This window comes from Diceros bicornis, chromosome 7 (genome assembly GCF_020826845.1).
Source record: "Diceros bicornis minor isolate mBicDic1 chromosome 7, mDicBic1.mat.cur, whole genome shotgun sequence".
Lineage (NCBI taxonomy): Eukaryota > Metazoa > Chordata > Mammalia > Perissodactyla > Rhinocerotidae > Diceros > Diceros bicornis.
Genome location: NC_080746.1, coordinates 65,221,921 through 65,235,844, shown reverse-complemented (window position 1 = coordinate 65,235,844; position 13,924 = coordinate 65,221,921). Strand labels below are relative to the sequence as shown.

The 13,924-nt window shown below is 40.5% G+C and overlaps 1 pseudogene; it reads left to right on the top strand.

Moving 5' to 3' along the window:
- Positions 1 to 10,363: 10,363 nt before the first annotated feature.
- Positions 10,364 to 11,350, top strand: LOC131408807 (olfactory receptor 6B9-like; annotated as a pseudogene).
- Positions 11,351 to 13,924: the final 2,574 nt, after the last annotated feature.

The window sequence follows — 13,924 nt, the reverse complement described above, 5'->3', positions numbered from 1 at the left end:
ATAGTCAAGTCTATTTGCTACTCATTTATTCAATACTGTGTATTGTCTGCCAATTTGTACTTCATACACTTTCCAGGAATTACGGATATGATAGTAAACAATACAGAATACTTATCCTCAAAAATTGTACCAAATAGTGAAGGGATACTGTCAATTAAATAGATAATTGTAATAGAATTCTTATAGTAGTATAAAAGGTACAAGTATTTTGAACTTAGCACATAGAAGGGTTTTCTAATTCAGTCTTACATTACCAGAGAAGGCTTTCTAGAGGAAGAAACATCTTCAGTTGAATTTTAAGAAGTGAAAGTTAGCTGAATGAAGAGAAGAAGAATGTCTCATGAACAGGGAACAGCACATGGAAAACCCTAGAGCTAAAGCCTATGGAGCGGTTGGGGAGCTGGAAGTTGTTGCATGGCTGGTACATGGAGGACAAGGAGGGCAGTGCAAGAGAACATTCAGCACGGGTTGGAACTTGAAGGGCAACATAAGTCATGTTTCAGAGTTTAGAGTTTATCCAAAAGTCCATGGGGAGTCTTTGAAAGGTTTTAGCAATTATGTACAATAATCAAAATTTGTATTTCAGGAAGATCCTCTGGTTGCATTTTACAAAATTTCAAGGCAGAAACACTAGTTGAAGGAACGTAAGAGAGATGTTAGTACCCATAGGAGTATATGCAGATAGGTAGGAGGAAGAGTCTAAAAGATTTGGTGAGTATATCAAGATACAGGCCAACTTGTGGTACCAAAGAAATTTTTAAAAAATACAGTAGCTTATATATGATTGAAGTTTATTTCTCTCTCATAAACAGTCCAGAAGTGGTCCAGCATTCCATTCTAAATACTTGCTTCCACTTGTAGTCCAGAGCAGTTACTACAGTTTTCATTGTTTCTCAGTCAGCAGGGAGAGGGAAAGGGTTCAGGAGAATAGAATGATGCCTACCTACTTGGAGGGAAAGACCTGGAAGTGACATACATCACTTCTGCTCACATCCCATTAGCCAGTACTTACTAACAGAGAGAAATATAATCTAAAGTTAGGTGGCTATGTGACCCCCTAAGATTCCATAACACTGGAAATGGGAAGAATGAATATTGGATAGCAACTAGCAGAATGCCTTAGTAACTGATGGGACATGGATTATGGGAGGAGAGAGAAGGCAGGTTTTCTAGTTTGGACAACTAGGTAGATTGTAGTGCCATTTCCTGCACTGAAGCTGAAAACCATCCAAATGGAATATTGGCTCAAAACCTCAAGAGCTTCCCAGGGGAAACCTGAAACTGGACCCCATACATAGAGGGCAAGGAGAGACCAAAGAAAGAGGCAGACCACTCCAGATTAGTAAGTAGCAGATTTAATAAGCAAAGGAACTTCCATACGAGGCTTGTGTTGGTCAACCGCAAGACAAGTAGATCTCTGCACCCACCTGACAGAATCTTAAAAGTTTATATAGAGCCTTAACTAGGTTCAGTCACATACACCATCCAGACGGTCTCAACAACACATTGCTCTCTCAGGACTATGTCCCTGAAACAGCTCCCAACATGGGAATAGTGGATGGGATGTACATTCCAAGGACAAGGGTGGAGATGAGGAGCCTCTGATTGCCCAGGTCCAGCTTGGACGTCAGTCAGCAGTCACATTCTCTCAATGACCTCCTCCAACATGGAGATATCTTGTGGGTCTGAAACTTAGGACAGATAGCTGGGCTTGAGATCATCAGTGAAGCCAAGAACCCTGAGGAGTAATGTCATGTGACCAGATGGTCAGAAGCTAAGGAGTTGCCAAAGACGTGAGGGGAAAATCAGCATATTGTGCTGTCATGAAAGCCAAGGCAAGAACCTACCTCCAGAAAAACGGAGCAGTTAATAACACCAAACACCAAAGGGAGATGAAGTTGAGGGAAGAAAAAGGCTGAAAGTATCAGCTAGGTTCAACAACAAAGAAGCAGTTGGTGGCCTTGTCTAGAATTCTTTCTTTAGAGTAATGAGTACTATGACCAGATTGCAGGCAGTTGAAGAGTGAGTGGGCAGTGATCTAGTACGGACAATACCTTCAAGAAGTCTGGCTGGCATTGACATGATGTGTTGATTAACTAGATGGGGGGAATCCTTTCACAACATATACATGCCAAATCACCAGGCTGTACACTTTGAATATCTTACAGTCTTATTTGACATTGGTCTAGGAAAGATTTTTTGGATTTGACACCAAAACCAAAGGCAACAAAAGCAAAAATAAACAAGTGAGACTACATAAAACTAAAACTTCTGCACAGCAAAGGAAACCATCAACAAAATGAAAATACAACTTACCTAATGGGAGAAAATATTTGAAAGTTGTATAACTGATAATGAGTTAATATCCAAAATATATAAAGAACACATACAACTCAATAGCAAGAAAACAACCAATCTGATTTAAAAATAGGCAGAGGATCAGAATAGATGTTTTGCCAAAGAAGATGTACAGATGGCCAAAAGGTACGTGAAAAGGTGCTCAACATCGCTGATGCAAATCAAAATCACAATAAGATATCACCTCACACCTGTTAGAATGACTAGCAATAAGACAGTAAATAACAATTGTTGGTAAAGGATATAGAGAATAAGGAACCTTAGTGCACTGTTGGTGGGAATGTAAATTGGTGCAGACACTATGGAAAACAGTATGGAGGTTCCTTAAAAAATTAAAAATAGGGGCCAGCCCCGTGGTGTAGTGGTTACATTCACATGCTCTGCTTTGGCAGCCTGGGGTTCACAAGTTCCAATCCTAGGTGCCGACCTACACACTGCTCATCAAGCCATGCTGTGGTGGCATCCCATATACAAAGTAGAGGAAGATTGGCACAGATGTTAGTTCAGGGACCACCTTCCTCAAGTAAAAAGAGGAAGATTGGCAACAGATAATAGCTCAGGGCCAATCTTCCTCACCAAAAATACAAATAAATAGGGGCTGGCCCCATGGCGTAGCAGTTAGGTGAGTGACTCTGCTGCAGTGGCCTGGGGTTCAGGTCCCAGGTGCACACCGACGGATCACTTCTCAAGCCATGCTGTGGCGGTTTCCCATAGAAAGTGGAGGAAAATGGGCACGGATGTTAGCCCAGGTCCAGTCTTCCTCAGCAAAAACGAGGAGGATTGGCATGGATGTTAGGCTCAGGGCTGATCTTCCTCACAAAAAACAAACAAACAAACAAGCAAGCAAATAAATAAATAAAATAAAAATAGAACTACTGTATGATCCAGCAATTCTGGATATTTATCTGAAGGAAAAAAAAGCAATAAATGAAATGATATCTACACTCCCATGTTCACTGTAGCATTATTTACAATAGCCAAGACATGGAAACAACCTAAGTGTCCATCAATGGATGAATGGATAAAGAAGATGTGATATATATATATATCACATATATGTACATATATACACACACACACACAATGTAATATTATTCACCCATAAGAGAAGGAAATTCTGCCATTTGTGACAACACGGATGAACCTAGAGGGCATTACACTAAGTAAAATAAGTTAGACAAAGACCAATACTGTATGATCTCACTTATGGTGGAATCTAACCTTCCCTTCTTTAAAAAAAACACAAAATTCGTAGATACAGACAACAGGTTGATGGTTGCCAGAGGTGAGGGTTGGGGGTGGGTGAAATGGGTGAATGTGGTCAAAAGGTACAAACTTTCAGTTATAAAATAAACAAGTCCTGGGGATGTAATGTACAGCATGGTAACAGTTGACAATACTGTATTGTATATTTGAAAGTTGCCAAGAGAGTAATCTTAGAGGTTCTCATCACAAGAAAAAAATACGCAACATTGTGTGGTAATGAATGTTAACTAGACTTATTGTGGTGATCATTTCACAATGGATACAAATATCGAAACATGATGTTGTACACCCAAAGCTAATATTTCAATTACATCTCAATAAAAAAAATCACTTCTGGGCCGGCCCCGTGGCTTAGCGGTTGAGTGCGCGCGCTTCGCTGCTGGCGGCCCGGGGTTCGGGTCCCCGGCGCGCACCGACGCGCCGCTTGTCCGGCCAGGCTGGGGCCGCGTCCCACGTGCAGCGGCTGGAGGGATGTGCGGCTGTGATATGCAGCTATCTGCTGGGGCTTTGGGGGAAAAATAAATAAATAAAATAAAATAAAAAAATAACTTCTACTTGTGCTATAGATGATCTAATTGTGTACAGAAACCAGTCTAAGGAGTGCTGAACTAACAAGGATTTGAATCATAGATATATCCAGGAGGACTGAGGTTCATTAAAAGTCCTTCATCAGATTATTTTGGATCTTGTACCAGATATCTCTTATTTGCCTTTCTAGATCCACTCCCTACCCTTCTCCAACACTGGGAGGCTGACCTGAATGGACTATATCAATAGGCCACCTAGCCCTCTGGCTTTGACCAGGTGTGGCCAATGGGGAGCCCTGACAGGACTGGAAGGTTGATTTTGACTGCCTGTTTTTCTAGATCTGAAGTCACAGCTCTTACCAAAGTGCCTTCTTTACCTGGCTCTTTCTTTCTAGTTTCTGGTGATGGCTCCTTCCTCTTGCCTCTTCAGGCCTAGGGATAAAACATCCCCTTGCTACTATCTCTGTAGTGCTTCCATATTTCTTGTAGTTTCCCTCACCTCTGCCCGCACTTCTTTAAATAGTGCCTTATTATTAAACCATTATCAAATTATCCTAAAATTAGGTACGACATCTGTATCCTGTTGGGACCCAGATTAAAATAATTACTGAGACCAAAGTGGTCCTAGAAAATAGACCCTCTAAATGGGATTCAGGATTGGGTTACTGGGAGGAGCCCAGGGATAACCTCCTTGCTGGAGGGAAAATAGAACGTGAGGGCATGAGGATTTCTCAAATTGTCGCTGGTGGTAGAATTGAATAAAAGTGCAGGCAGAGGGCAAGGTGTTGAGACATCAAGTGACTATGGCATCCAGTTGCTATGGTGAAAATAACGATTTTAAAGATTTGAAGCCATCTGGATTCTCCTGTTACCCTAGAGAATGAACAAAGGGGACAAGACCAACCAAGAACTGTGAGCATACAATGAAGAATCAGAAGAGAATAACCTGAAGGCCCTTATGGCAGTTCCTCATTTTCAGTGGCTGCTAGGCAAACATGGCTGAGGACCAAACCCCACTGTGATGGAAACAGTTGCAGAATTGCAGCACCAATTAAATTCATAACCTGGTCAGAGAAATGATAAGAGAACTGGTGAGGAACATTGGATAAGGCATCTGTGTAGACAACAGTGAGGCTAAGGACATGCCCACCCCATTCCTCTGGACATCTCTTGTCAATGAAAACGGTCAGTATACCTTTTCCACTTGTTTGAGGGTGTCAGACCTCCTCTCCATTAAAGCTTATTCCTGACTACACCTGGGGCACGTACCTCACAAGCTGATACCAAATCTCTTCAATGCCCATGCCCACCACTGTCATTGGCTTCAGGCCCATAATGAGACTTAGATCCCAGCATAACCCTGATAGAAAAAAATGCAAGCATCCCTGCCCCTAGAGGAGACATTTATTACTGTAAGAATTACGAGATCTCAATAATTGTATTAGCAAGAGCCTGGAGAACAAGTGCGGGAGTAGATTCTAAGATGGACCAAATATAAGTTACATTTGAGATGAATTCACTGTCATGGGTGCAAACATTTGGGACCTGGGATAGAGTGTGTTGCCTTTAACACCAGAAAGAGCAACCTATTAAGTTGGCTAACTAAAGCCTGGAATCAAACGTGACCTGGGCCGGCCCGGTGGCTTAGCGGTTAAGTGCTCGCGCTCCGCTGCTGGCAGCCCGGGTTCGGATCCCGGGCGCGCACCGACACACCGCTTCTCTGGCCATCCTGAGGCCGCGTCCCACTTACAGCACCTAGAAGGATGTGCAACTATGACATACAACTATCTACTGGGGCTTTGGGGAAGAAAAAAAAGGAGGAGGATTGGCAATAGATGTTAGCTCAGAGCTGGTCTTCCTCAGCAAAAAGAGGAGAATTAGCACGGATGTTAGCTCAGGGCTGATCTCCCTCACAAAACAAAACAAAAAAACAAAAAAAACGTGACCTACTTCTACTAACATAATTTCTCACATACCATAAATCTATTCAGAAGTGCAGGGTGATGGACTATTGGAATGGATTTATTGTCACTCTCTTCACCAGAGTTAAGAGACGTTTTGAAAGAGAGGCAAAGGCATTCTTGAAGCGCTTTGTAGTGTGTGTTTTATGTACACTGGAGATGATGGTGAAAATGGACAATTGAAATGGGTTTCTTGATCTTAATGGTAACCATATTTTTCCAGAGTGGCAGAGGCCAGAGGGGCTTGTGTCAGAAACAAAGCATCATAATTACCACAATATATTACAGGAGTGGAGGAGTAACCAGAGTGTTTTATTCCAGAGTAATCTGTGCCAATGACAACTTGATCACAGATCACTAAATATGAAATAGGTGGACAGCCTATTAAAGTGCTTATTGATATCTTTAGGTAGAGGTAAGAGAGCCTGGGTGATGTGTTTGCCTTACCGCTAGCTCCTCGTCTCTGACCTAGTCCCTCTGTGGTTGTTGCTGCTGCTGAGCGTCTGATGGTTCTTGAACCATACCTGTTTTTTGCTGTCTCTGCACAAAGGATAAGCCCTGCAGTTACTTCCTCCCTCTTTGTAGGATGGATGCCTAGACCTTTCTGCAGCTCTCCTTGCTCTTTCATTTTGCAGACTGCATTCTGTGCTGCCCTTTGGGAATGATCAGACATTCTTGAGGTTTCTGAATCCTTAACTCCTCCTCTGTTCCCTTCTGTGTATTGACTTTTTAAAGGCTCTTGATATATGTTGTCAAATTGGCTCTCCAGAAAGGTAGTAATTATTTACATTCCCATTAGCGGTTATGAGTTACCATTTCTTGAGAGTCCAGCTAAAATTGAATGTTATTATTCCTTTTATGCTATCAGCCCCAAATGTTATCTTTTTATGTTTTTATTAGTGAAAATAGTACTTTCCCTTGTTTATTGGTTATCTTTTCTCATGAATTGACAATTAATTTTTTAGACCATTTTCCACAGATGTTCAACTTTTTATTTTTGCTTTTAGTAGATTATCAACCTGTATTATTTATTCATATATTTAATGCATCTGCAATGATATATATGTAATATTTTTTCCACACCAATTTTAAGTGACAATTAATGATACACTAAATTCTTGTAAACATTTAGGTCTAGTTACAATCAATTCTGTCCCAGAGAAATCAATTCCTAAATTATGACCAAAATATGTTACTAGTATAGTAGTAAGTTTCCCATTATTGCCTACCTTTTAAAAAATGTTCATAGCCTCAATGTCCATCCATGTTGTCACAGATGGCTGGATTTCATGGTTTCTTATCGCTGAGTAGTATTGAGAGTATTATGCTAAGTGAAATAAGTCAGATGGAGAAGGTCAAATACACTATGATCTCATTAAGTAGTAGATAAAAACAACAACAACAAACATATATAGAGAGAGATTGGATTGGTGGTTACCAGAGGGGAAGGGCGGAGGGAGGAAGGCAAAAGGGATAATTAGGCACATGTGTGTGGTGATAGACTGTAATTAGTATTTGGGTGGTGAACATGAGAACATTATGTAATCTATGCAGAAATAGAAGTATAAAGATGTACACCTAAAATTCATACAATGTTATAAACCAATGTTACCACAATAAAAATAAAAATGGTCATAGCTATTTTGTTACTTTTACAAAATAAACTTTATAATCACTTTGTGAAATAATCTTCCCAATGATAATAGTTGATTAGAATTTTTTTTATAGTTTAATATGGGGAGATTCAATTTCTCTAGAATAGTCCATTGGATCAAAGGCTTCAAAAAGTAGGCCAGGAACTACTTAGTAGTGCACCAATAATATGTTTTTCAGTGCCTCATCCTTCTGTCCCTTTCCATGAGCTACATCCAGAAGATTTCTAGTCCACTGGGACATCAGGGTGAACCCTGATGGGCCTCCCACCCTCTGTGTGCCAAGTGAAGAGTGTGGTGGATAAATTGTTTGGCAGAAAGAGTAAGCAATGGTCTGAAGGTGGGACCTGAACACTGTCTTTATGGATAAGCTTGGTATTTAATGGAGATACACATTTGTTCATGTGTTTTCAAGAGCTGACTCTGTGGTAATCTATTTCCGTAACCACAGATTAAGATAATTGAGCTATAGAGACAGAGATTGGATTGGTGGTTACCAGAGGGGAAGGGGGGAGGGAGGAGGGCGAAAGGGATACTTTGGCACATGTGTGTGGTGATGGGTTGTAATTAGTATTTGGGTGGTGAACATGATGTAATTGATGCAGGAATAGAAGTATAATGATGTACACCTGAAACTTATACAATGTTATAAACCAATGTTACTGCAATAAACAAAAAATAAAAAAAAAATGATAATTGGGCTAGTTCACAAATCATTCTTCTTTCCAACGTTACAAGATCTGCCTGTCCTTGTACTATACTTGTGCACTCTCCTGCCTCCCCTCTCTTACCCCTCTAGGCAAAGCCTGCAACAATGACTGATATTTAGAGACCCTGACCTACCAAGTGACCTGAGACCAGGGATCATATCCCATGTTCTCAAACTCTGTGGATATGTTTGTCATGAAAGTACCTTGGCTGTGCAAGCTGGGTGTCTACAGATGTGTAGCCTGTTGGATAGGTGCCTCTTGCCAGCAAGACCCTGAGATCACACTTATCTACCCCTGACCTATTTCTTGTGGACCGCAAAGCTCCAAGGGATTCATTAATTCAATTGTTAATCCATATTCATTTAATATTGATGTGTTCGCTAGTCACTGTCCTAGGCCTTGGGTTCACAGTGATGAAGGACAGAATCTTTTTTTTTCCAGCTCTATTGAGAAATAATCAACATATAAAATTGTGTAAGTTCAAGGTGTAATCAGGATGATTTTGATACATGTATATATTGTGAAAGGATCACCACAAATAAGGATAGTTAATACCTCCATAGTCTCACATAATTATCATGTTTTTGTGTGTGGTGAGAACATGTAAGATCTTTTATATCAGCAACTTTCACGTATTTAATACTATATTGTTAACTATAGTTGCCATGTTGTACATGCAATCTCCAGAACTAATTCATCTTATACCTGGAACTTTACATTCTTTGACCAACATCACCTCAAGTTTTGTAAGACTGTAGTGTTGTGGAGAGAAATCTCAATGCGTGAGGGGGCTGTGCACTGGGAACAAGTGCTGTTGAGGTACTTGACCCAGCTTTGGTGAGATGTGTTCCAAGTAGAATCTTTAATCTTGAATCAGCAGACAAAGATTGGGGAATGGGCATAATAGGAAGAGGAAAGGGTACATGCAAGTGCAAGAGTGATTATAGTGTGTGTGGGAAGCAGGAACTAGTAGAATATGTCTTGAACGTGGTATACCACTTAGAGGGTAACAAGACACTAGGCTGGAGTAATAGGTAAGGCTCAACATATCAAGTGCCTCCTATGTGTGATACCAAAAACATTCCCATTTTCATCAAAAAACAATTGGAGAGTCATTAGGAATTTTATAAGAATTATGTCGCTCCGCTACTGGCGGCCCGGGTTCGGATCTTGGGTGTGCACTGACGTACCACTTGTCCGGCCATGCTGAGGCAGTGTCCCACATACAGCAGCTAGAAGGATATGCAACTGTGACATGCAACTATCTACTGGGGCTTTGTGGAAAAAAACGAGGAGGATTGGCAATAGATGTTAGCTCAGGGCTTGTCTTCCTCAGCAAAAAGAGGAGGATTGACATGGATGTTAGCTCAGGGCTGATCTTCCTCACAAAAAAAAAAAGGATTATGTCATTTTTAAATTTCCAGACTCTATTCTGAAGAAACTGTGTTGGATCAAAGGACTACAGCAAATGGATCACCCAAATATTAAACTTTGTTTCCATTCAGGCAGGAAGAAAAAATCTTTGTGCAATGAGTTTCTAATTAAACAGGTCTGGAACCAGCAAGGGAGAGACTATCAGTCTATGTTCATTGATAAAGGAGCTGGGAATGACACGGATAGCGACATACAAGGATTTCATTAGGTGAGTGAGAGTCAGGGGTGGGAGTGCATTTTGATTCTGGGAGACTTTCATAATAAACAAAGAAACAACAAAAAGACTTTGATGCAAATATGTGCTTCACGTTAGAAGATGACTCCATATTAACAGAAGTTATTTTATGAGTTCATTCACAGAAAAAACTGATTTACTAACTTGTTTTGGTCTCTTGTCTGGTGCCATAGGCATCTTCATTGTTTGGAGTACTGTCATAGAAGACTTCAATACCTCTCAGTGCTCTTAGCCATGCTGGAGAAAAACAAAATTCTGGTCAGTGTGTTCATTCTGGTGGGCTTCCCCACTGCCTCATGGCTTCAAGTCCTGCTCTTTTTCCTCTTTCTTGTGGTCTACCTGCTGGTGGCAGTGGAGAATCTTGTCATCATGCTCACCGTGTGGGTCACTGGCTCACTCCATAAGCCCAAGTACTATTTCCTGAGTATCTTGTCCTTCCTGGAGGTCTGGTATGTCTCCGTCACAGTCCCCAAGTTGCTAGATGGATTCCTCCTGCAGAGACGGCACATTTCCTTCACCGGTTGCATGACCCAGCTCTACTTCTTTATCTCGCTTGCCTGCACAGAGTGTGTGCTTCTGGCAGCCATGGCCTATGACCGCTATGTGGCCGTCTGCCACCCTCTGTGATACCCAGTCATCATGACTACAGGTTACAGTGCATAGCTGGTGGCATTCTCCTATATGACTGGTTTCATGGTCTCTGTCATCAAGGTCTATTTCATTTCACACGTCACCTTCTGTGGTTCCAATGTCATGAACCACTTTTTCTGTGACATCTCACCAAACCTCAAACTGGCCTGCAAAGACACATCCGCAGCTGAGTTAGTGGACTTTGCCTTTGCTATCATCATTCTTGTCTTCCCTCTCACTACCACTGTCCTTTCTTATGTCTACATTGTCTCTACCATTCTGTGTATACCCTGCACCCAAGGAAGGAAGAAAGCCTTCTCTACCTGTGCATCCCACCTCACTGTAGTCATGATTTATTACACAGCCATGATTTTCATGTATGTTCAGCCCAGAGCTATTGCATCATTTAATTCCAACAAACTAAGTTCAGCTCTGTATGCAGTCCTCACACCCACGCTAAATGCCTTCATCTACTGCCTTCGGAACCAGGAAGTCAAGAACGCTATCAAAAAGACTGTGGGGATTGGCCAGTGCCTCCTGCTTCGCTGAGTTCTGCTGCCTTGAGGAGGAGTCAGTGTCCTAGCAACGATGTCATCCTTATGATACTTATCATGGTTCTGCATAGGAACTTGTTCTATAGATCTAGATTCTTAAAGAAACAACAGCATAGGAAGGGAGAAAAAAATTGAAAATATAAACAGGACAAATTATATATTGCTTTAATCTTGAATTATTTTTAATACACACTCTATATATTTCATAAATACTTTGAAATTACAAAGTAATAAATATTTTACAAATATAAGTTGGTGTTATTAGTACTTTATACATAACAGTCTATTTTATTCTCATTACACCTCTATGAGTTAGTTATCATTACTTATCTGATTTTACAGATCAGGGAACTGAAGCACACAAAGGAGGTTAAATATCTTGTCCAAGATTGCATATTTCGTAAATATTAAAGCCGTTATTTACCCTGGGAATCTAGCTCTAAAATCCACTGTTAGATTCTCTCTATATCTACTAGTCTATGATAGTGGCTCTGGGGGCACATTAGTTAACAAACATTGATGCCTGGATGAAATAAGCAATCTAGTCAGTAAAATCTGTGTATATGTGATGGTAAGTGACAATGGTGTGGTAGTGATGGTGGTGAGAATGCTGTTTGTGATTACACTGGGTTAGTGATGATGGACTATCATTAATGTTAATATGGTAGATCATTTCACAACCTTCTTCCAATTTTAACCTCCTTCCAGGACTATATCAACTCATTTCTCATCACGCGGGTGAGATCAATAGTTTCACAAGAGATGCAAAAGTTGGCATTACTGCAACTTTTGCAATTGATACGTATCTCTTGAGACTGTTGGCTCTTGAATCTTTGTGGCCTTCTCTGCTATATCGTGACAATTATCTGCAAACTGGTGGACTATCATTACATCAGTATATGTTTAGCTGAAACCCTCAATACATCAATATAACACATGTCCTACATATGAATAAGGTGAAAAACAAATGCAAAATTTATAAGATAAATGAGATTGTTAGATGCGTTGAGGGACCTGCTGACTAGGTAAAGACATGTGGTATACCAGGGAGAATTCTACAAAACTGATAAAACTGAGACTAAAATATGAAAGAAACAATCAGAAAGAGCTAACTTGACTCTATATCCCATTCATTTGAAGTGAGACTCTAAAGTTGGTCTCAAATTTTGGCTTAAGCCACCCTCAAGATTATTCAACATTCCTGGACTAATCTTTCTTATTTATTGCTCTTGTAATGTCACCCTACTACTTAAGAATACTCAACTTGAATTAAACAGGATCTACTCATTTTATTTATTATTATTATTTTGGGAAAATTCTAGCATTCATGAATCTCAATAATACCTGATCTTTTCCCCAACTACACCAACTCAGCCTTGCTTCTTACTGATCCCCAATATGTAACACCCATTCTGATGATATTAGTCACCTTAATGTGCTCAATAATTACAATGTACTAGTTTTTATCTTGCTTAACTTCTTCATTCATTCATTCATTCATTCAGTATTTCTTGTGCCCCTATTCTTTGCCAAGCACTGTAATAACCTGTGAAGATATGATGGTCAACAACAACAAAAAATAGACACATATTCTTCCTTCAAATAGCTGTAATGAATAGGGAAGATAAAGGTATAATTACCTTCAGTGTTGTAAATGTGATGATGTAAGCACAGGATACTATGGAAACAAATAGTAGGTAGATCTACGGTGAGGAAAGAAAACGTTTCAGCAGAAGTAGCATTTAGGCCAACACTTGAAGGAATTAGACAGATGTAAAACGGTGGGCAATAATGAAGGTCAGGTGTCGCAGAGATAAGAAAGACCAAGAATCAAGGGAGATAACAGCACACTCAAAGAATTGAAAGATGATTAGCACAAAGAGACATGAGGAAGAGAGGGGTCACATGAGAAAGTAGACTCATGTTTACCAATACAGATCTTACCAATTTGTGAATTTTCTCTTACTATATAAGTTTACGGATACACAATAATTTCTACAGAGGAATTTTCAGTTTCTGCAAGTACTAGCTCTTCAGCCTGTAGTGCTTCTACCAAGTGAATGGTAGTCACTCATAGAGTGAAGCAGGAACAAGGTGAGTTGACTTTGAACATTGGCCTCGACTACTGCACCTTTTCATTCTGAATGACAGATGTCAATTTGTGTTTGATTCCTCACTAAATTATGAGTTCCTCTTGGACAGAAACTAACCTTATTCATCCTTGAATCTACAACATTGGCCACAGTCCATGACACTGTAGGTACTTGTACTGTTTATCCTCTATTTCCTACCCTCTGGTTATCTATTCTCTGCACTCCTTTGCTGCTTTGTGTACCCCATCTTGCAGGGGGTGAGAGGAATTGATCCTGTGGCCTGTGTTACACTGGCTGTGTTCGCCTCTGGCATCCAATTTGGTTGGGCCAATGGGAGGCACCAGCAGAAATTCAAAGGATGACAGAAAAGAGACAACAAGGGATTTTCTCCTGCTTCCTTGGGTTCCGTGACTCTGGCAGCGACTACAAATCCTGCAACATGGAAGCCCCTTCCAAGGCTGCAGCCGTTGCTGGGTTTCTGCACTGCTAGTTCTTATGTGGCTC